General features: G+C 45.1%; 1 protein-coding gene across 4 annotated transcripts in view; it reads right to left on the reverse strand.

The window, feature by feature from the left end:
• The window catches only part of zgc:172136 (uncharacterized protein LOC566376 homolog), a 128,450-nt gene that overhangs the window by 103,660 nt on the left and 169 nt on the right, over positions 1-24,621 (reverse strand). For 3 of the 4 annotated variants that reach the window (XM_063056623.1, XM_063056622.1, XM_063056618.1), the window contains exon 1: positions 24,453-24,617. The exons of the other annotated variant lie outside the window; for it this stretch is intronic. The gene's annotated coding sequence lies outside the window, so the exon portion shown is untranslated. Of the gene's footprint in view, positions 1-24,452; positions 24,618-24,621 lie in introns of those variants that run through there. 4 annotated transcript variants of the gene reach the window in all.

Consider the following 24,621-nt stretch of genomic DNA (forward strand, 5'->3'; position numbering starts at 1 on the left):
TGGTGGAGGATTACAAATACCTGGGGATGCGAATTGACAAAAAACTGGACTGGTCAAAGAACACTGAGGCTGTCTACAAGAAGGGTCAGAGCCATCTCTATTTCCTGAGGAGACTGAAGTCCTTTAACATCTGCTGGACGATGCTGAGGATGTTCTACGAGTCTGTGGTAACCAGTGCGATCATGTTTGCTGTTGTGTGCTGGGGCAGCAGGCTGAGAGTAGCAGACACCAACAGAATCAACAAACTCATTCGTAAGGCCAGTGATGTTGTGGGGATGGAACTTGACTCTCTCATGGTGGTGTCGGAAAAGAGGACGCTGTCCAAATTGCATGCCATCTTGGACAATGTCTCCCATCCACTACATAATGTACTGGTTGGGCACAGGAGTACATTCAGTCAGAGACTCATTCCACCGAGATGCAACACAGAAAGTCATAGGAAGTCATTCCTGCCTGTGGCCATCAAACTTTACAACTCCTCCCTTGGAGGGTCAGACACCCTGAGCCAATAGGCTGGACCTGGACTTATTTCCTGGCATAATTTACATATTACTATTTAATTATTTATGGTTTTATTACTATTTAATTATTTATGGTGCAACTGTAACAAAAACCAATTTCCCCCAGGATCAATAAAGTATGACTATGACTATGACTAAATTTGTTTTTTTGCAGCAGCAGCATAGTTTTCGAACTGGCTTCACACCATAATGGAAACCTCACTGGAAGTATCTAACACACCAGCACTTGACTAAGGCCATAAATATTTCTGTAAACGCAATATCCTCGTGGAAATTGAGGTCTTGCCCAGAATACAGTAGTTTCTATCTTTTACAGCCCATTATTTTGCCAGATTCATATGAAATCATCTTTGCTACTTTGCAATTAGTCCAACTTCAGCACAGAAACTTGAAACATTTGCACACCAAGCGTGTGGAATGGAAGGCAGCAAAGGGTTACATGTAGCGAGGTGAGATTAGCAATAAATACATTTAAAGTGACCAGCCACTCGAATCTTTTACAAAATAAGGCTTGCGTCTTGCACCCTGTAACATTCTCTGCATCACACTCTTGTGCCCTAGGCCTTATTCTGGAAGAAACAGTAAGACCATAAGTCACAGGGCCAGAATTAGGCCATTTGGCCCATTCTGTCATGACCGATTTATTTACTCTCTCAGCCCAATTCTCCTGCCTTTTCCCCCTCACCTTTGACACTCCTATCAATCAAGGTAGTGTTTGCCACACTGCCATCAGGTATCTACAGTGGCATGCAAAAATTTGGGCACCCCGGTCAAAATTTCTGTTACTGTGAATAGCTAAGTGAGTAAAAGATGACCTGATTTCCAAAAGGCATAAAGTTAAAGATGACACATTTCGTTAATATTTTAAGCAAGATTTTTTTTTATTTCCTTCTTTTACAGTTTCAAAATAACAAAAAAGGAAAAGGGCCTGAAGCAAAAGTTTGGGCACCCTGCATGGTCAGTACTTAGTAACACCCCCTTTGGCAAGTATCACAGCTTGTAAACGCTTTCTGTAGCCAGCTAAGAGTCTTTCAATTCTTGTTTCGGGGATTTTCGCCCATTCTTCCTTGCAAAAGGCTTCTAGTTCTGCAAGATTCTTGGGCCATCTTGCATGCACTGCTGTTTTGAGGTCTATCCACAGATTCTCGATGATGTTTATGTCAGGGGACTGTGAGGGCCATGGCTAAACCTTCAGCTTGCGCCTCTTGAGGTAGTCCATTGTGGATTTTGAGGTGTGTTTAGGATCATTATCCTGTTATAGAAGCCATTCTCTTTTCATCTTCAGCTTTTTTACAAACAGTGTGATGTTTGCTTCCAGAATTTGCTGGTATTTAATTGAATTCACTCCTCCCTCTACCAGTGAAGTGTTCCCCATGCCACTGACTGCAACACAAGCCCAAAGCATGATTGATCAACCCCCGTGCTTAACAGTTGGAGAGGCGTTCTTTTCATGAAATTCTGCACCCTTTTTTCTCCAAACATAGCTTTGCTCATTGCAGCCAAAAAGTTCTATTTTAACTTCATCAGTCCACAGGACTTATTTCCAAAATGCATCAGGCTTGTTTAGATGTTCCTTTGCAAACTTCTGACGCAGAATTTTGTGGTGAGGATGCAGGAAAGGTTTTCTTCTGATGACTCTTCCATGAAGGTCATACTTGTGCAGTAGAACAGTGCACCACCACTCCAGAGTCTGCTAAGTCTTCCTGAAGGTCTTTTGTAGTCAAACGGGGGTTTTGATTTGCCCTTCTAGCAATCCTATGAGTAGTTCTCTCGGAAAGTTGTCTTGGTCTTCCAGACCACAACTTGACCTCCACCGTTCCTGTTAACTGCCATTTCCTTAATTATGTAACGAACTAAGGAAACGGCTACCTGAAAACGCTTTGCTATCTTCTTATATCCTTCTCCTGCTTTGTGAGCGTCATTTATTTTAACTTGCAGAGATCTAGGCAACTGCTTAGAGGAGCCCATGGCTGCTGATTGTTAGAACAAGGTTTGAGGAGTCAAGGTATTTATAAAGCTTTGAAATTTGCATCACCTGGCCTTTCCTAACGATGACTGTGAACAAGCCATAGCTCTAACAAGCTAATTAAAGTTTGAGAACTTGGTAAAAGTTATCTGAGAGCTCAAATCTCTTGGGATGCCCAAACAAAAATAATACACTAATCTTGCTTAGAATGTTGAAAAGAATATTTCATCTTTAACTTTATGACTTTTGGAGATCAGTTCACATTCTACTCATTTAACTATTCACGGTAACAGAAATTTTGACCAGGGGTGCCCAAGCTTTTGTATGACACTGTATCAACCTCTCTTTTGAATATACTCACTGACTTGACCTCTACAGCCACCTGTGGCAATGAATTCCGGAATCACCATCTCCTGGCTCAAGAAATTGCCCCCCAACTCTGCTCTAGAGGATTCTGAGGCTGTGTCCTCTGGTCCTAGACTTTAACATGTTTCCTGAAGGAAAAACCCTCTCCCCACCAACTCCACTGAGGACATTCAATATTCAAAAAGTTTCAATGAGAACCCCATCCCCCACCCCCAGCCCCAGTGAGTACAGGCCCAGAGCCATCAAATACTCCTCATGCGTTAACCCTTTCATTCCTGGGTTCATTGTAAAACTATTCTGGACACTCCAATTTCAGCACATACTTTCTTAAATATGGGTCCCAAAATCTTTTTCTTGGCAACATTAGAGGAGATAAACTTGAAATATTCAAATGACCAAAACATAGTTTTGCATAGAAGTTGTAACTGAAACTGGTATTCCCCACTCTCCCCCAACCAGGTTGTGCTATTTAACTTCCAGAGGTCCAAATTCCAGGTTTTGCTTATCATTAACCTTTTCTTTTTATTCCCCTTTCCTTAATCTACCTAAATCCTGTGATGTTGCTTTAATCTTTGCCGCAGTGGTTGCTTCCCAAAATGCATTCCACAGTCTTGTAATCCTTTGATTTGCCTTCTTTCAGCCAGCTCTCCAAACCTTTTCTTGAATGTTGACATAGTCTCTGCCTTGGGCAATAGTTTACACACCTTACTCTTAAAACCCATGCATTTAAACCCTGCATCTCCCAAGCCAAATCATCGACCCCCACTAACCACTGTAAACAGCTGATGTAAACATGAGGTTCAGTTGAACAAGCAATTGGTTAATTTGCAAGTTACAACAGCAGGAAAGGAATGCACTGTGTAATGGCTTGAACTGTCTGAACAGTATGCAAGACAAGCTTTTCACTGTATCTCAGTACACGTGACAATAGTAAACCACCACCAATACCAGGAATTTTTTTGTGAGACTGTTTCCATTTAATCTTTTAAGATTAAGGTTAGCTTTAATTGCCACATGTACATTGGAACATGGTGAAAGGCATCATTTGCATCGAAAGTCACTGCCCACAAGATCAGCACACTTCCATGCCAAAATGGCGTGCCCTCTATGTACTAACCCCAACCCTTGCATTTTTGGAATGTGGGAGGAAATCGGAGCACCCCGAGAAATTCCACGTGGTCACCGGGACAACCTACAAGTTCCTTACAGACAGTGGTGGGAACCAAACATTGGTCTTACAGATAATGCGATAACACTAACTGCTCCATCTCTTCCTCAGAGTTACGACTACGTGAAGGTGTTGGGGATCTGGTTCGGAGGGGCTGAGGCGTGCAACAAGAACTGGCAGGAGCGGACTGCCAAGGTGAAACAGAAACTGGGACTGTGGGGAGGGCGCTCCCTGTCGATAACGGGCAAGAACCTGGTCATCAGGTGTGAGGTGCTCTCAGGGCTGCTGTACTTGGCGCAGGTCTGGCCCGTCCCCCGCTCCTACAGCTCGGAAATCACCCGGGCTGTCTTCAGATTCGTCTGGGGATCCAAGATGGAGCGGGTGAGACGGACCGTCATGCACAAGTCCCTGGACAACGGGGGCAAGAACGTCCCCAATGTCGCCCTCACCCTGATGGCCAGCTTCGTATGTGGTTGCATCAGGTTGTGTGTAGAACCCAGGTATGTGGGCACCAAGTACCACTATGTGCCCAGGTTCTACCTGTCGCCCTGGCTACGAAGGATGGGTCTGGCCCCACTCCCGCGCAACGCCCCAGTCAGCTGGTCGTTACCGGCATACCTGTCCTACGTAGCAAAGTTCTTCCAGGAGAACGCCTTTGACCACAGGGCCATCAGGCAGTGGTTGGCACGTAGTGTCCTGCAGGCACTGCAGGAGAAGGACGTGATGGACACAGTGGGGTGGTTCCCTGAGCAGACTGTCCAGTTCATCTGGCAAAATGCCTCATCGCCAGATCTCACCAACAGGCACCAAGACCTCACCTGGCTGGCGGTGAGAGGGGCCCTCCCAGTCAGAGCCCTCCTGTACGCCCGGAACGTCGTCTCCGCACCCCACTGCCCACGGGAGGACTGCAGTGAGGAAGAGTCTGTGACCCACATCTTTGCACACTGCCAGTTCGCAAAGAGGGTGTGGAGGAGGATGGACGGGCTAGTGTCATGTTTTATCCCCAGCAGCTGCGTAACAGAGGACTCTCTGATCTACGGGCTGCTCCCGGGGATGCACACGGAGACCAACATCCGGTGCTGCTGGCAGCTCATCAACTCGGTGAAAGACGCTCTTTGGTCGGCCCGAAACTTGATGATCTACCAGCACATGGAGATGTCCGTGGGAGAATGCTGCCGACTGGCACATTCTCGGCTGCAGGAGTACGTGCTGAGGGACGCACTGAAACTCGGTGCAGCCACTGCAAGGGCCCGGTGGGGAAGGACCACAGTATAGGTTTCTCCACCTGTGGGAGTGGGAGGGGTCAGGGGGGCGGGGAGTATACCCCTCAACAATGATGTGGTAAGCTGAACTACTGGAGTGCCACGTGGGTGGTTATAAATACAGATATGTACTGACTATAATGGAAACGTATGTAAAGGATGAAAAGTGATTGAATGGTTTATTGTATATATTTATTTTTGAATAAAGTATATTTTGAAATAAAAAAAACTCTAATCTCAATCCACTGAAAAATATTTCAGCTTTCCCCAACTCCAGGAGAGTTCCAAAGAACCCAGACCACAGAATTCGATTTTAAATTGTGATATCTCTCACTGGCTCATTCCATTAAACAAACTAAAACTGCAGAAATCTATTCTGGATCATTTATCCAAAACCAATCATATGGCTCTAAGTCGGTCTCAGCACAATTATCCCTGACTACCAGAAAGGCCTAATCAAAAATCTTTCGATTATCACAGACCCTGTTTGACTTTTCATTTCCTGCTGGATAGTATTTTACTATAGAGTAAATTTAAATGAAAAGGAATCCAAGTAACATATTCCCAAGGACTCTACATAATAAATCCATGCTAGAACATACTATACTTTATAAAGAAAGAGTAACTGAAATTTGTAAACTTCTCTAACACATTAAGCAAACCTTCTGGACAAGCCAAACTTTTTAAAAATAGTCTCATATGGACTACTTTAAAAAAATATACATTATCTTCAGTTTTTTTCCTTGTTCTGTACAAGTGTTAATTTGTTAAAGGGTTGTGTCATTTGGTATTTTTTAGAATTGATTTTAAAGTTCTCCTAATTGTTTTTAAAGCTCTCAATGGTATGGGACCAGAGAACGTGACAGAATCATTTTTGTTTTATAATCCTGTTCCAGCTCTCAGGTCTTTTTCCACTGGTCTCTTTAATTTAAACAATTTCCCTCAAAAGGTAACTGGCAGGCCAGCTTTTCTGAACTACGCTCCTAAACTGTGGAACTCAACACCTAAAACTCTAAGAAAGACAGACTCGTTGACACTTGTAAACACCAACTCCATACCTATTATTGAATCTTGCTTTTAACTAAAATCTTTTTGTCCTTTATTTGCACAGTCCCTTGTAAAGCACTTTCAACTATGTTGCCGATATGAAAAGTGCTGAATGAATAAGTTATTATTATTATCTTTGCAACACATCTAGACTGGGTAATGGGGAAGCAGACCACCTCAGCACTTTAGAGGCCAAGTTGTCACATTTTCACTGCCGGTTTCAAATGAGCCGAAGAACAGGTGGTCTTGATCAGGAGGCCTACTCTTAGCTGATGGCTACTTTTAATTAAACAGAGGTTAACTAGTTCAACTGGAGAAAGAGTTTGCTACTGACTCACTGAGGTCAAAGATGCCGGCAACCCCCAGGATGTGCCAAGCTAACAGATTGCAGCAAAGCAATTATAAAGATTAGCTTTATTTGTCACAAGTACATCAAAATATAAAATGAAATGTTTCTTTTGTGTCAAATCAATTCAGTGAGGATTGCGCTGGGCAGCCTGAAAATGTTGCCATCCTTCCAGCCCCAACTCACAACTCACTAACCTTAACCATATGTCTTTGGAATATGGGAGGAAACCAGAGCACCATACGGTCACCGGGAGAGGCATCAGCGGCAGCAGAAGGCAGGCAGAGCACCATCAAATGTGGTGAGTTCTTTCTCCTTGCGTGGGAGTTTCCCTTATTTTTTTAAACCACAAAAGAGAGATGGGTCTAGCAGAGTGGCCATTGTCGGAGTGGGTGCTAGAGTCAGAGTGGGAACTTAGAGGCTTTGACTTGGGAGGCTTCAAAAAGAAGAGGCTGAGTCCAAAGAAACCGGTAAAAAGGGTAGGATCACACGTAAAAAATGCTGGTGAACACAGCAGGCCAGGCAGCATCTATAGGAAGAGGTTTCGGCCCGAAACATCAACTGTAGAGATCCTGCGCAGTAAGTTTAGGGAGTTGGAAAGGAAGCTGAAGAACAGGACCTCCAAGGTAGCAATCTCCAGATTACTCCCGGTGCAAAGAACTAGGGAAGTTCAGAGCCGGAAGGTAGCACAAACGAATGAGTGGATGAGGAGATGGTGCAGGGGGCAGGGTTTTAAGTTCTTTGGAACCTTTTCTGGGGAAGGGGTGACCTGTAGAAGTGGGACGAGTTGCACCTGAACTGGAAGGGAACCAATTTCCTGGGAGGGAGGTTCGCTAATACTATTGGGGAGGGTTTAAACTAGATTTTCATAGGATTGGGAACCAAAGTGAAGAGGCAGAGGATGGGGAGGTTGGTGCACTATTAGGGAGGAACGGGAACATAAATTGGGAGCAGATGTTCTCAGGGAAACACATGGCAGAAATGTGGCAAATGTTCAGGGAACATTGGCATGGCATTCTGCATAGTTAAGTTCTACTGAGGCACGGAAAGGATGGTAGGGTAACTGAACCATGGTGTACAAAGGATGTAGAAAATCTAGTTAAGAGAAAAAGAAAAGCTTACGAAAGGTCCAAGAAACACTCAGAAACTTCTATAGATGTACTGTGGAAATCATTCTGACAGGCTGCATCACTGTCTGCTATGGGGGGGAGGGGGCTGCTGCACAGGACTGACAGAAGCTGCAGAGGATTGTAAATCTAATTAACTCTATCTTGGGTACTAGCCTACAAAGTACCCAGGACATCTTTAGGGAGCAATGTTTCAGGAAGGCAGCGTCCATTATTAAGGACGTCCAACAGCCAGGGCATGCCCTTTTCTCACTGTTACCATCATGTAGGAGATACAGATGCCTGAAGGCACACACTCAGCGATTCAGGAACAGCTTCTTCCCCTCTGCCATCCGATTCCTAAATGGACATTGAAGCTTTGGACACTACCTCACTTTTTAAACATATATTATTTCTGTTTTTGCATGTTTTTAAATCTATTCAACATACATACGCTGTTTAATGATTTACTTATTTTTTCCTCTTCTTCTATATTATGTATTACATTGAACTGCTGCTAAGTTAACAAATTTCACGACACATGCCAGTGATAATAAACCTGATTTTGATTCTGATTCTGATTCTGATTCTGACTAGGGTCTGTAGAAAATTACAAGTTTGCCAGGAAGGAGCTTAAGAATGAAATTAGGAGAGTTGGAAGGGGCCATGAGAATGCCTTGGCGAGCAGGATAAAGGAAGACTCCAAGGTATTCTATAAGTATGTGAACAGCAAGAGGATAAGCCGTGTGAGAATAGGACCAATCAGGTGCGATAGTGGAAAAGTGTGCATAGAGCTGGAGGAAGTAGCAGAGGTACTTTAATGAATACTTTGCTTCAGTATTCACCAGTGAAAAGGACCGTGGCAATTGTGGGGATGACTTACAGCGGACTGAAACACTTGAGTGTACAGACAGTATGATAGAGGATGTGCTGAAGCTGTTACAAGCAGAAAGTTAGATAAGTCTCCGGGACCAGATGAGATGTACCCCAGGCTACTGGGGAAAGTGAGGGAGAGATTGCTGAGCCTCTGGTGATGATCTTTGCATCATCAATGGGAGAGGTTCCGGAGGATTGGTGGGTTGCAGATGTTGTTTCCTTATTCAAGAAAGGGAGTAGAGATAACCCAGGAAATTATAGACCAGTGAATCTTAATTCAGTGGTTGGTAAGTTGATAGAGAAGATCCTGAGAGGCAGGATTTATGAACATTTGGAGAGACAAAATCTTATTAGGGATAGTCAGCATGGCTTTGTCAAGGGCAGGTTGTGGCTTACGAGCCTGATTGAATTTTTTGAGGCTATGACTAAACCCTTTGATTAAGGTAGAGCTGTAGGTGTAGTGTATACGGATTTTAGCAAGGCATTTGATAAGATACCCCATACAAGCTTTATTGAGAAAGTAAGGAGGCATGGGATCCAAGGGGACCTGGTTTTGTGGATCCAGAATTGGCCTGCCCACAGAAGGCAAAGAGTGGTCATATTCTGCATGGACGTCAGTGATCAGTGGTGTGCCTCGGGGATCTGTTCTGGGACCCCTTCTCTTCGTGATTTTTATAAATGACCTGGATAAGGAAGTGGAAGAATGGGTTAGTAAAGTTGCTGATGATACAAAGATTAGGGGTGTCGTTAGTGTGGAGGGCTGTCAGAGGTTACAGTGGGACATTGATAGGATGCAAAACTGGGCTGAGAAGTGGCAGATGGAGTTCAACCCAGATAAGTGTGAGGTGGTTCATTTTGGTAGGTCAAATATGATGGCAGAATAATGGTAAGACATTTGGCAGTGTGGAGGATCAGAGGGATCTTGGGGTCCGAGTCCATAGGACACGCAAAGCTGCTGTGCAGATTGACTCTGTAGTTAAGAAGGCATATGGTGCATTGACCTTCATCAACCGTGAGATTGAGTTTAAGAGCCGAGAGGTAATGTTGCAGCTACATAGGACCCTGATCAGACCCCACTTGGAGTACTGTGTTCAGTTCTAGTCACCGCAATACAGGAAGGATGTGGATGCTATAGAGAGAGTGTAAAGGAGATTTACAAGGATGTTGCCTGGATTGGAGAGCATGTCTTATGAGAATAGGTTGAGTGAACTTGGCCTTTTCTCCTTGGAGCAATGGAGAATGAGAAGTGACCTGATAGAGGTGTACAAGATGATGGCAGGCTGATCATGTGGATAGTCAGAGGCTTTTTCCAGGGCTGAAATGGCTAACACGAGGGGGCTTAGTTTTAAAGTACTTGGAAGTAAGTACAAAGGGGATGTCAGAGGTAAGTTTTTCACACAGAGAGTGGTGGGTGTCGGAAAGCACTGCCAGTGATGGTGGTAGAGGCGGATACAATAGGGTCTTTTAAGAGCCTCTTAGATAGGTAAATGGAGCTTAGGAAAATAGAGGGCTATGCGGTAGGGAAATTCCAGGCAGTTTCTAGAGTAGGTTATATGGTTGGCACAACATTATGGGCTGAAGGGTCTGTAACGTGCTGTAGATTTCTATGTTCTATGTACCAACTCCTTAGAGACAATGGAAGAAATCAAACCCCAATTGTGATGCAGTGAAGAGTGGACAGCTGGTAATAACATGTCCTGGTAAGGGAAGAGAACACTGCGGTGTGGTGAAGAGTGGGCAGCTGGTAATAACATGTCCTGGTAAGGGAAGAGAACACTGCGGTGTGGTGAAGAGTGGACAGCTGGTAATAACATGGCCTGGTGAGAGAAGAGGAGCATTGCAGTCCGGTGAAGAGTGGGCAGCTGGTAATAACATGTCTTGGTGACAGATGAGGAGCATTGCGGTCCGGTGAAGAGTGGGCAGCTGGTAATAACATGTCTTGGTGACAGATGAGGAGCACTGCAGTCCGGTGAAGAGTGGGCAGCTGGTAATAACATGTCCTGGTAAGGGAAGAGAACACTGCGGTGTGGTGAAGAGTGGACAGCTGGTAATAACATGTCCTGGTAAGGGAAGAGAACACTGCGGTGTGGTGAAGAGTGGACAGCTGGTAATAACATGGCCTGGTGAGAGAAGAGGAGCATTGCAGTCCGGTGAAGAGTGGGCAGCTGGTAATAACATGTCTTGGTGACAGATGAGGAGCATTGCGGTGTGTTGACGAGTGGAAGACCGGTGCTGCCGGTGTGGACTTTGCATGTTGTCACTGGGACTGTGCAGGTTTCCTCTAAATGTTTCCATTTCCTCCCCCATCCCAACCTGCAGGTTGGTTGGTTAATTGGGCTGTAAACTGCCCCTCGAATAGGTGGGACACAGAGGGTGGATGATGGATGAGTTGATGGGATTGTGGGGAGAATAGGTTACAGGGAACATTACTGGGGCAAATATCATTGCTCTATGAGTCAGCATAAGACAGGTGGAGCGAATGGCCTTCGATGTTGTGAGGAAGGAAGGCCGTAAGCATAGAAACAGGCTATTTGTCCCATCTGTTCTGTGCCAAACTTTCTCTGCCTAGTCCCACCTATCGCACCTGGACCATATCCATGTACTATCTCTAAACCTCTGCTAGATAGTTGTTATCGAGTTGCATCTACCAGCACTAACTACTGGTCAGTAATGGCTCTTAAGATAAAGACCACAGTTTTGCCCTGGGATCAGGAAAGGGGCAAATCCATGTATTAGATTCTGAGTAACACACACAGAATGCTGGAGAATCTCAGCAGGTCAGGCAACATCTGTGGAAAGGGATAAAGAGTCAACATTTCAGGCTGACAGGAATACAGGGTGACAGCACAAAACATTGACTTTTTCTTCCTCTCCATAGATGCTGCCTGGCCTGCTGAGTACCTCCAGCATTTTGTGTGTGTTGCTCTGGATTCCAGCATTTGCAATCTGTTGATTATGATTCGGTTCTGAGAAATGACAGCAGAGAAGACAGTCTGGAAAAGCAGGAAGACAAGAGAAGCTCAGAAGATTGTGATTGCACCAAGATGATGAACTGATCGGCATGCAAACAAAGCTTTTCACTGTAATTCAGTGCACATGACAATAATAAACCAATTTACCGATTTGCATTCATTATCTCCCGCTGCACATGGGCAATGCTGGATGCCTGTGACAGAGTTATGAGGCCGAGAGATAATGTAGGTTCAAAGGGCAAGATACAAGATTAGCTTACAGATGGGCAACTCACAAGCCATAAGACTATATTACTGAATTACAGAAACATCACATGTTGTGCATCGAATTAAAAACAGTATTTGAGAAATACAAGATGGTCTGTGCAACAATCATACAGATTGGAAACTCAGAGACAATATATCCTGTGAAAGGTGAAATAGTTTAAAGTATGAATACTGAAATGTAATCATATATAAACGGCAGATGCTGGAATCTGCAGCAACAATCTACCGGAGGAAATCAGTACCTTGAGCATCATCCGTGGGCAGAACAGAATCATTGACGTTTCTGGTCAAAATCAGTCAGGACTGATACAGGCTTTAGGCCCAAAACACTCACAATTCCCACCCCCACCTCCAACAGATGCTGGATTTCACCAGCACATTGTACGTTACTGTCATACAATGTCTCCTTACTGCAAAAACAGATTCCAGGGAGTACACATTCGACAATATTTGCAAGTCCTGGAAGTAAACCATCCATTTATGGACATTTCCAGGATATAAACATTGCTGGCAATGTTGAAATTTATTGCCCATCCCCAACTTCACTTTAGCTAGAGGCTGTTAGATGTTCAACACTTAGACCTAACACATTCCAAGAGTCTTGCAAGGGTGGAATTGACAGATGGCCTTCCGTGAGGACTCTGGCAAACTAGCTGGTAAACATGATAGTTTAATGCAAACTGAAACTAATTACATTTTTTAAAACACACAGATATATAACCATATAACCATTTTTTAAAACACACAGATATATAACCATATAACAATTACAGCACAGAAACAGGCCATCTCGGCCCTTCTAGTCCATGCCAAACGTTTACTCTCACCTAGTCCCACCGACCTGCAATCAGCCCATAACCCTCCATTCCTTTCCGGTCCATATAGCTACCCAATTTAACTTTAAATGACAATATCGAACCTGCCTCAACCACTTCTGCTGGAAGCTCATTCCACACAGCTACCACTCTCTGAGTAAAGAAGTTCCCCCTCATGTTACCCCTAAACTTTTGCTCTTTAACTCTCAACTCATGTCCTCTTGTCTGAATCTCCCCTACTCTCAATGGAAAAAGCCTATCCATGTCAACTCTATCTATCCTCCTCATAATTTTAAATACCTCTATCAAGTCCCCCCTCAACCTTCTACGCTCCAAAGAATAAAGACCCAACTTGTTCAACCTTTCTCTGTAACTTAGGAGATGAAACCCAGGTAACATTATAGTAAATCTTCTCTGTACTCTCTCTATTTTGTTGACATCTTTCCTATAATTCGGTGACCAGAACTGCACCCAATACTCCAAATCTGGCCTTACCAATGCCTTGTACAATTTCAACATTACATCCAAACTCCTATACTCAATGCTCTGATTTATAAATTCCAGCATACCAAAAGCTTTCTTCACCACCCTAGCCACATGAGATTCCACCTTCAGGAAACTATGCACCATTATTCCTAGATCCCTCTGTTCTACCATTGTTCTTCAATGCCCTACCATTTACCATGTATGTCCTATTAACCATAGAAAACCATAGAAACTACAGAACAGAAACAAGCCTTTTGGCCCTTCTTGGCTGTGCCGAACCATTTTCTGCCTAGTCCCACTGACCTGCACACGGACCATATCCCTCCATACACCTCCCATCCATGTATCTGTCCAATTTATTCTTAAATGTTAAAAAAGAACCCGCATTTACCACCTCGTCTGGCAGCTCATTCCATACTCCCACCACTCTCTGTGTGAAGAAGCCCCCACTAATGTTCCCTTTAAACTTTTTCCCCCTCACCCTTAACCCATGTCCTCTGGTTTTTTTCTCCTCTTGCCTCAGTGGAAAAAGCCTGCTTGCATTCACTCTATCTATACCCATCATAATTTTATATACCTCTATCAAATCTCCCCTCATTCTTCTATGCTCCAGGGAATAAAGTCCTAACCTATTCAACTTTTCTCTGTAACTGAGTTTCTCAAGTCCCGGCAACATTCTTGTAAACCTTCTCTGCACTCTTTCAACCTTATTTATATCCTTCCTGTAATTTGGTGACCAAAACTGAACACAATACTCCAGATTCGGCCTCACCAATGCCTTATACAACCTCATCATAACATTCCAGCTCTTATACTCAATACTTTGATTAATAAAGGCCAATGTACCAAAAGCTCTCTTTATGACCCTATCTACCTGTGATGCCACTTTTAGGGAATTTTGTATCTGTATTCCCAGATCCCTCTGTTCCACTGCACTCATCAGTGCCTTACCATTAACCCTGTATGTTCTACCTTGGTTTGTCCTTCCAACGTGCAATACCTCACACTTGTCTGTATTAAACTCCATCTGCCATTTTTCAGCCCATTTTTCCAGCTGGTCCAAGTCCCTCTGCAGGCTCTGAAAACCTTCCTCACTGTCTACTACACCTCCAATCTTTATATCATCAGCAAATTTGCTGATCCAATTTACCACATTATCATCCAGATCATTGATGTAGATGACAAATAACAATGGACCCAGCACTGATCCCTAGGCACACCACTAGTCACAGGCCTCCACTCGGAGAAGCAATTCGCTACTACCACTCTTTGGCTTCTTCCATTGAGCCAATGTCTAATCCAATTTACCACCTCTCCATGTATACCTAGTGACTGAATTTTCCTAACTAACCTCCCATGCAGGACCTTGTCAAAGGCCTTACTGAAGTCCATGTAGACAATATCCACTGCCTTCCCTTCATCCACTTTCCTGGTAACCTCCTCAAAAAACTCCAATAGATTGGTCAAACATGACCTACCACGCACAAAGCCATGTTGACTCTCCCTAATAAGTCCCTGTCTATCCAAATGCTTGTAGATTCTGTCTCTTAGGACTCCCTCCAATAACGTACCTACTACCGACGTTAAACTTCCTGGATAATTTCCTAGATTACTTTTTGATCCTTTTTTAAACAACGGAACAACATGAGCCACTCTCCAATCCTCCGGTAGCTCACCTGTAGACAGCGACATTTTAAACATTTCTGCCAGGGCCCCTGCAATTTCAACACTAGTCTCCTTCAACGTCCGAGGGAATACCCTGTCAGGTCCCGGGGATTTATCCACTTTAATTTTCCTCAAGACAGCAAGCACCTCCTCCTTTTCGATCTGTACAGTTTCCATGATCTCACTACTTGTTTCCCTTAATTCCATAGACTTCATGCCAGTTTCCTTAGTAAACACAGACGCAAAAAACCTATTTAAGATCTCCCCCAATTCCTTTGGTTCCGCACATAGCCGACCACTCTGATTTTCAAGAGGACCAATTTTATCCCTTACAATCCTTTTGCTCTTAATATACCTGTAAAAGCTCTTTGGATTATCCTTCACTTTGACTGCCAAGGCAACCTCATGTCTTCTCTTAGCCCTCCTGATTTCTTTCTTAAGTATTTTCTTGCACTTCTTATACTCCTCAAGCACCTTATTTACTGAGTTGCAATATCCCTTGAGAACCAAGGTTCCTTATTCCTATTCACTTTGCCTTTAATCCTGACAGGAACATACAAATTCTGCACTCTCAAAATTTCTCCTTTGAAGGGTGCCCACCTACCGATCACATCTTTGCCAGAGAACAACCTGTCCCATCCAGGCTTTTTAGATCCTTTCTCATTTCTTCAAATTTGGTCTTCTTCCAGTAAGAATCTCAACCCTAGGACCAGATCTATCCTTGTCCATGATCAAGTTGAAACAAATGGTGTTATGATCACTGGAACCAAGGTGCTCCCCTACACAGACTTCTGTCACTTGTCCTAACTAGTTTCCTAACAGGAGATCCAATATTGCATCCCCTCTAGTTGGTCCCTCTATATATTGATTTAGAAAACTTTCCTGAACACATTTTACAAACTCGAAACCATCTAGACCCCTAACAGTATTGGAGTCCCAATCAATATATGGAAAATTAAAATCCCCTACCACCACAACTTTATGTATCCTGCAGTTGCCTGCTATCGCTCTGCAGATTTGCTCTTCCAATTCTCGCTTACTATTGGGTGGTCTATAATACAACCCCATTAATGTGGCCATACCTTTCCTGTTTCTCAGCTCCACCCATAAGGACTCAGTAGACAAGCCCTCTAATCTGTCCTGCCTGAGCACTGCTGTAACATTTTCCCTGACAAGCAATGCTACCCCCACCCCACCTTTCATTCCTCTGCCTCGATCACATCTGAAACATCGGAACCCTGGAATATTAAGCTGCCAGTCCTGCCCCTCCTGTAGCCAAGTTTCACTAATTGCTATAACGTCATAATTCCACGTGTCAATCCATGCCCTCAACTCATCCGCCTTCCCCGCAATACTCCTAGCATTGAAATATATACACCTCAGAAGATTTTTACCACCACTCACAACCTTTCTATTAGCGGATTTGCTTGAACTTTTAACATCATTTATTTTCACCCCAGCCCCACTGTCAGCTCTGGCACTCTGGTTCCCATCCCCCTGCAAATCTAGTTTAAAGCCTCCCCAATAGCACTAACAAACCTCCCTGAAAGGATATTGGTCCCCCTGTAGTTCAAGTGTAACCCGTCTCTCTTGTACAGGTCCCACCTGCCCCAGAAGAGGTCCCAATTATCCTGAAATCTGAAACCCTGCCCCCTACACCAGTTCCTCAGCCACTTGTTCATCCTCCAGAGCATCCTATTCCTACCCTCACTGGCACGTAACACAGGTAGCAATCCTGAGATTACCACCCTCGAGGTCCTGCTTTTCAACTTCCTACCAAGCTCTCTATACTCACTGTCCAGGACCTCCTCACTCTTGATGCTCTTAATTAGTCCTACCAAAATGTAGCACCTCACATTTATCAGCATTAATCTCCATCTGCCATCTTTCAGCCCACTCCTCTAACTGGCCTAAATCTCTCTGCAAGCTTCGAAAACCTACTTCATTTTCCACAACTCCACCTATCCTAGTATCACCTGCAGACTTACTAATCCAATTTACCACCCCATCATCCAGATCATTATTGTAAATGACAAACAACATTGAATACAGTACAGATCCCTGAGGCACACCAGTAGTCACCGGCCTCCAATCTGACAAACAGTTATCCACCACTACTCTCTGGCGTCTCTGATCCAGCCACTGCTAAATCCATTTTACTACTTCAATATTAATACCTAACGATTGAACCTTCCTAACTAACCTTCCGTGTCAAAGGCCTTACTGAAGTCCATATAGACAACATCCACTGCTTTACCCTCGTCAACTTTCCTAGTAACCTCTTCAAAAAATTCAATAAGGTTTGTCAGACATGACTTTCCACGTGCAAATCCATGTTGACTGTTCCTAATCAGACCCAGTCTAGCCAGATAATTATATATACCATCTCTAAGAATACTTTCCATCAATTTATCCACCACTGACATCAAATTCACGGGCTGATAATAGCTAGGTTTACTCTTAGAACCCTTTTTAAACAATGGAACAACATGAGCAATACGCCAATCCTCCAGCACCATCCCGGTTTCTAATGACATTTGAAATATTTCTGTCAGAGCCCCTGCTATTTCCACACTAACTTCCCTCAAGGTCCTAGAGAATATCTTGTCAGGACCCGGAGACTTATCCACTTTTATATTCCTTAAAAGCGCCAGTACTTGCTCTTCTTTAATCATCATAGTTTCCATAACTTCCCTATCTGTTTCCCTTACCTTACACAATTCAATATCCTTCTCCTCAGTGAATACCGAAGAAAAGAAATTGTTTAAAATCTCCCCCATCTCTTTTGGCTCCACACATAGCTGTCCACTCCAATTCTCTAAGGGACCAATTTTATTCCTCACTATCCTTTTGCTATTTATATAACTGTAGAAACCCTTTGGATTTATATTCACCTTAGTTGCTAAAGCAACCTCGTATCTTCTTTTAGCTTTTCTAATTGCTCTCTTAAGATTCTTTTTACATTCTTTATATTCCTCGAGCACCTCATTTACTCCATGCTACCTATACTTATTGTAGATATCTCTCTTTTTCCGAACCAAGTTTCCAATATCCCTTGAAAACCATGGCTCTCTCAAACTTTTAACCTTTCCTTTCAACCTAACAGGAACATAAAGATCCTGTACCCTCAAAATTTCACCTTTAAATGACCTTCATTTCTCTATTACATCCTTCCCATAAAACAAATTGTCCCAATCCACTCCTTCTAAATCCTTTCGCATCTCCTTAAAGTTAGCCTTTCTCCAATCAAAAATCTCAACCCTGGGTCCAGACCTATCCTTCTCCATAATTATGTTGAAACAAATGGCATTGTGATCAGTGGACCAGATCTAATGAATTTCTGAATTTAAATTCCTCCGGTGCAATATGGGATTTGAACTTGCATCTCTAGATCCACACTCCAAAACTCTAGCTGTTCGTAACACAATCCTGTGAAAAGTATTAATACTACTCCAATTCAAAAACAAATTCATTGGAACACTACATTTCCACCAAACAGACATGTTGATGTAACTGTTTCTTTAGAACAGGGGCTCCCAACCCTTTTTTATGCCATGGACCAATGCCATTAAGCAAGGGGTCTGAACACCTCAGGTTGGGAACCCCTGATTTAGAACATCGTTTTCTCTCTCACATTGCTTGAGTCTGTTATCTACATTTATGGAGGACTCTCCTGGTGTACATATTCTGAGGTCATTTGGTATATACTCATTTCTTTCAAATTTCCAAAGGAATTCCTGTTTCAATTGGGTGGCAGAGTGGTGTAGTGGTTAGCATTATGCTAATACAAAGCCAGCTACAGGATGAGGGATCGATTCCCACCGCTGTCTGTCCGTACGTAGGTTCTCCCCATGACAGTCCCAAGACCTACAGGTTAGTGTTAGTGAGTTGTGGGTATGTTTAACAAGCCCAGTGACACTCAGCACAATCCTCGATGAGTTGATTTGATCCTAACGATGAATTTCACTGTATGTTTTTATGTACATGTGACAAATAAAGCTAATTTTTAACCTTTCTTTTAAACTCCCAGCACAGATTCTCTTCCAATAAATTACTTGTCCGATGGCAAAGTATACACATACAAACATGGGTTCCACGGTGGCATAGCAGTTAGCACAATGCCTTTACAGCTTGAAGCGTTGGAGTTTGGAGTTCAATTTCAATGTAACTGTAAGGAGTTTGTACACCCTCCTTGCGGAACGTGTGGCTTTCGTCCGGTTTCCTCCCGCAGTCCAGACATACGGGTTAATCGGTGAACTGGCCGTTGTAAAATGTTCTGTGATTAGGCTCGGGTTCATGGGGGGGGGTGCTCAAGAGCTGGAATGGCCTATTTCCTGCTGTATTTCAGTTCATCTTGCACCCCCCCCCCCAAAAGCAGCTGTGAGTGAACACAAAGTATGAGTGCACAGCTTCGACCAAAGGAAGGTCCTGGAAACATAACATATGCACTGATTAGCTGAAGCGTGTTGACCGAGATGGAGACCAGCGTCATGTCATTCAAACACCAGAAGAATGTGAGTGAGCAGCTGGTCCCGCTGACGTCTGCACTCAAGGTCTGTTAGAACGTCTGCGTCTCCAAACCTTGAAGGGGAAACCAGAAACATTTTGGATAAATAAATGCTGCTGGTGCTGGGCTGGGAGGTGGAGCAGCTGCAGAATAAAACACATGTCATCCTCCTGTTTTTCTATGTGAACCTTATGTCCAGCCATTTGTTTACTTCATGCAATCATTTCCTTCAGAATTTCACATGTCCATCCTCAAAAACTATCTAAATAAGATCATTGCTAACGGATGTTACCTGGGGCTCACACATGTTCATGATGAGCATGACATATAGACAGTAACAACTCTGAGGGCAGCTGGTGTGTTTCGGACCTGTTCAGACAGCAGGTTGTGTGTTTTGGACCTGTTCAGAGGGTGCTGTCTTTTTGATTCCACTTCTGAGTTATTCCTTGAATTTAAATTCCTTATTTGTGATGTTGGATTTGAATGTCGCTCTAAATCATCCTCATTGCAAGAAGACCATATGACATAGAAGAAGAATTAGACTGTTTAGTCCATCAAGTCTGCTTAGCCATTCTATCATAGCTGATTTATTATCCCTCTCAAACCCACTCACCTGCCTTCTCCCCGTAACCTTGAGGGTGAAAGGTGAAATATTTAGGGGAAACGTTTGATGACCTGACTAATCAAGAACCTATCAACCTCTGCTTTAAATTCACACAATTAGGTTACTTAGGTTTAATTTATTGTACAATACCAGGAGAGCAAGACAGAAGCAGGAATAGCGAACAGGATAAGGACTCAGGACTGGACTAGGCTGGGACCAAGGGTCTGGGCTTGGACTCGGAATTGGCTCACTGAACTGGAGGAGACATGAAGAGGTTAGGGTATGGACTCCGAGCCCGAGACTGGGCAAGGACCCAGTACCTGGGTCTTGCCTCGAGCTCGGACTCCAGAACCAGGCATGGACATGACATGGGGCTAGGGAGAGGAGGAACATGGGAACACAGAGCCTCGGTCTCGGGACAGCAGGTACATGGAACCACGGACACATACACAGAACACAGAGTCGGGATCCCTCCTTGGGTACAGGACATAGGGCCAGGACTAGCACACAGAACAGAGAGCCGGGACCCCTTCTTGGGTACAGGACATAGGGCCGGGACTTGCACACAGAACAGAGAGCCGGGACCCCGCCTTGGGTACAGTACATAGGGCCGGGACTCATGACCCTCCACAGGGCAACGGTAAGACGGCCTGACTTACCCCACGGAGGCAAGGACAAGACAAGACACGACATGACTCCCCACGGGGCAACGGCAAGACAGCCTGACTTACCCCACGGAGGCGAGGACAGGACAAGACAAGACATGACTCCCCGCGGGGCAACGGCAAGACAGCCTGACTTACCCCACGGAGGCGAGGACAGGACAAGACAAGACATGACTCCCCGCGGGGCAACAGCGAGACAGCCTGACTTACCCCACGGAGGCGAGGACAAGACAAGACCAACACGAATGAACACCAGACAGTAACTATCTAGCTCCGGTGATGGAACTAGACCGAAGTGCAGGCGAGGGCTGCAGACGAGGGCTAGAGGCGAGAGGGGCAGAGAAGGGATTCAGACAGGGGGGTAGGACAGGAATCACAGACCCGCCAGGGCCAGGACTTGACTCAGAACTGGGAAGCCACCAGGGCTAGAACTTGACATGGTACTTGAATGCCGCCAGGGCCAGGATTTGGACATGGTACTTGAATGCCGCCAGGGCCAGGACGTGGACGTGGTACTTGGATGCCGCCGGAGCCAGGACGTGGACGTGGTACTTGGTTGCCGCCGGAGCCAGGACGTGGACGTGGTACTTGGTTGCCGCCGGAGCCAGGACGTGGACGTGGTACTTGGTTGCCGCCGGAGCCAGGACGTGGACGTGGTACTTGGTTGCCGCCGGAGCCAGGACGTGGACGTGGTACTTGGTTGCCACCGGAGCCAGGACGTGGACGTGGTACTTGGTTGCCGCCGGAGCCAGGACGTGGACGTGGTACTTGGTTGCCGCCGGAGCCAGGACGTGGACGTGGTACTTGGTTGCCGCCGGAGCCAGGACGTGGACGTGGTACTTGGTTGCCGCCGGAGCCAGGACGTGGACGTGGTACTTGGTTGCCGCCGGAGCCAGGACGGGGACGTGGTACTTGGTTGCCGCCGGAGCCAGGACGGGGACGTGGTACTTGGTTGCCGCCGGAGCCAGGACGTGGACGTGGTACTTGGATGCCGCCGGAGCCAGGACGTGGACGTGGTACTTGGTTGCCGCCGGAGCCAGGACGGGGACGTGGTACTTGGATGCCGCCGGAGCCAGGACGTGGACATGGTACTTGGATGCCGCCGGAGCCAGGACGTGGAACTTGGATGCCGCCGGAGCCAGGACGTGGAACTTGGTTGCCGCCGGAGCCAGGATGTGGACGTGGTACTTGGATGCCGCCGGAGCCAGGATGTGGACGTGGTACTTGGTTGCCGCCGGAGCCAGGACGGGGACGTGGTACTTGGATGCCGCCGGAGCCAGGACGTGGACATGGTACTTGGATGCCGCCGGAGCCAGGACGTGGAACTTGGATGCCGCCGGAGCCAGGACGTGGAACTTGGTTGCCGCCGGAGCCAGGATGTGGACGTGGTACTTGGATGCCGCCGGAGCCAGGATGTGGACGTGGTACTTGGTTGCCGCCGGAGCCAGGACGTGGTGCTTGGAACCTCCGGGTAGTGTCGAGCTCTCGACTCGGCCCGAGAACAGTAGACAGCGGCTCTTGATTCTCTCCGGCGGGTTAACTGACGGACCCACCTCGGTAAGGAAACTTTGCAGGCTCGCTTTGGCAAGGTAACTTGACAAGGTTGCTCCGGTGAGGAAAGGCGAATTACCGGCACTCACTTCGGCAGAGACTAGGCTTGCTCCGGCCAGATGACATTGGCACGCCGTGACTTTGCAGACGCTCCTGCACTGAACGGCTGAAAGCCAAAGACTATAAACTACCGGTTCAGCCAAGTGTTAATTGCCTCTAATCACCAAAGTGGAGGGACACGGGAAAACGGAATCAACGGTCCGGATCGTAACATAAACAAGGTAAATTTAAAGGGACCCCGATCCAGACCATGACAATAGTAATGAATTCCACAAATTGACCACCATCTGCCTAAAGAAATTCCACCTTATCTCCGTTCTAATGGGATGTCCTTGTATTCTGAGGCTGTTCCCTCAGGTCCTAGAATCCCCCATTATAGGAAAAGCCCTCTACAAGTCCACTCTATCTAGGCTTTTCAATATTCTATAGGTTTCAATGAGACCCTTCCTCATTCTCCAGTGATTCAAACACAAACCCTTTAATTGTCAGCATCGTTTCTCTGGACCCTCCCCATTGCCAGCACATCAGTTTTGGACCCTTATCTTAGATAAAGGGTTCAAAATTGCTCACACTGCTTGGAAATTAAAAGAATGTTGACTTTATACAATCATATACAATCAGATGTTAACCTGTTTCTGGAAAAAAAAGATATGAAAAGAAAAGTAGCCAGGCATTTAACACAGAGGAGCATGAACCTGTCTATCCTCAAAGGTTTCCAAATCTAGAATCTTCTCCCTCTGAGTAAAGCAAGAACAGTCATGAACTGCACATGAACTGAACATGAGAGTAAAGGCTCCTACTAGGAAAGTTTTACATGGCCTGAAAACTGCACAACACTTTTACGGTTTTTGGTAATACTATCATACTCTTGATTTTATTTATGCATTGAATGGTATAAAGAAATAGAGTACAACAAAGAAAATCTTTCACCTTTCCTAAACGTTTTCTCATCTGTCTTTATTCCAGCTGTGCAGTAACAAAGGCTATGTGCGCGAGGGCATATACTCCCGCGCAGTATTTTAGGGGGAAGAGTGGAATTTGGAATTGGTTTATTATTGTTGCATGTACCGAGGTATAATGAAAAGATGGTCTTGTACACTGTTTATGCAGCTTAGATACACCGTGCATTGAGGTAATAACAATGTGGTAAAACCCGATAGACTGCTCATTCCAGCGGAATTCACGCAGTTCACAGCCTTAACCGAGTTTCTGGCTAACTAACGCCATCACTGCAGGCACCCGTGCCAACAACCCGCGTCAGCGAGCGGAGCAAGCCACTGGAGAATGCGTCGAGCCTCCGCCGCCCGGACCCTGCCCCGCGCGGCACCATGTCCGCCCTTAGGCTAGCGGCAAAATTAACCCTCGCACTGCCGAAGTCTCGTTTATTATCCTTTACCACAACTGTAGAGTTACGACCAAACACATTTCTGCTTCAGACAATAAATTTTACCAAAGCTGAACGCAATAGTTTAGTCTTCAGTTCCAATAACTTTAAGCGTGTTGCTCCTTGCACAGGGAATGGATCACGGTTTTCTCTGTCGGGACACTGCACTCTGCGAACATTCCAATGTAGTAACTTATTCAATGTTTGTTTAATCCACAAACAAATATATAATTTTACCTCGTTAGAGGAAGTGTTAAGCGTTCCACAGCGTGGAATTCCGTTTGCATTTTTATTGACAGGAATAAGATTACAAAGTAACAAAAAATGTTGCAAAGATTACGCCGGGAATAACGAACAGTGACTGCAGACAATATGCGCCAGTAATCAAGTCCTCGTCTCATGAAGCCCCCTTTTTCTGAAACACTCAATAAATTAATTTTAAGTCTGACATAATCGCAATTTAAATCCACCATCTTTCGCCCCTGATGGGCTCTATAGTCTGAACCCGGACAAGTAATAGGCAGTCAACCAAAACTTTGGGAATCGCAATCGCTGTCTCTCAACATACAATGTTCGGAAATCCCGAAGTCAAGATGCACCAAGTGTCCTAGAGTAACATTTGCGATATTTACAGCCAGTCTCACTAAGATTTTCGTCTGTATAATCACATGAATAAAAACACAACAGATTCAGAACATAATTTCCTCGCCTTACAGCAACAATTATCAGTTCCACCAACACAACACCAAAAAATAATGAAAAATCAGTACAAATGGAAAAAAAAGCAAAGGTAAAATCGAATTAATTGCAAAACCCACCGCATTAGCTGGGTGCACTGGCGGCAAGGGGAATCAATCTCTTTACTGCGTTAACGCTGACTTTAGCTGTGAATACAGCCTGCGAAAGTTCTGACATTCACAACGCCCACCACTCCCGATCCACTCTCAAACACGGGAAACAGTGTTCACTTGCCCTTTGGATCTTAAA

The sequence above is a fragment of the Mobula hypostoma genome, chromosome 8 (genome assembly GCF_963921235.1).
Source record: "Mobula hypostoma chromosome 8, sMobHyp1.1, whole genome shotgun sequence".
In the NCBI taxonomy this organism is placed as follows: Eukaryota; Metazoa; Chordata; class Chondrichthyes; order Myliobatiformes; family Myliobatidae; genus Mobula; species Mobula hypostoma.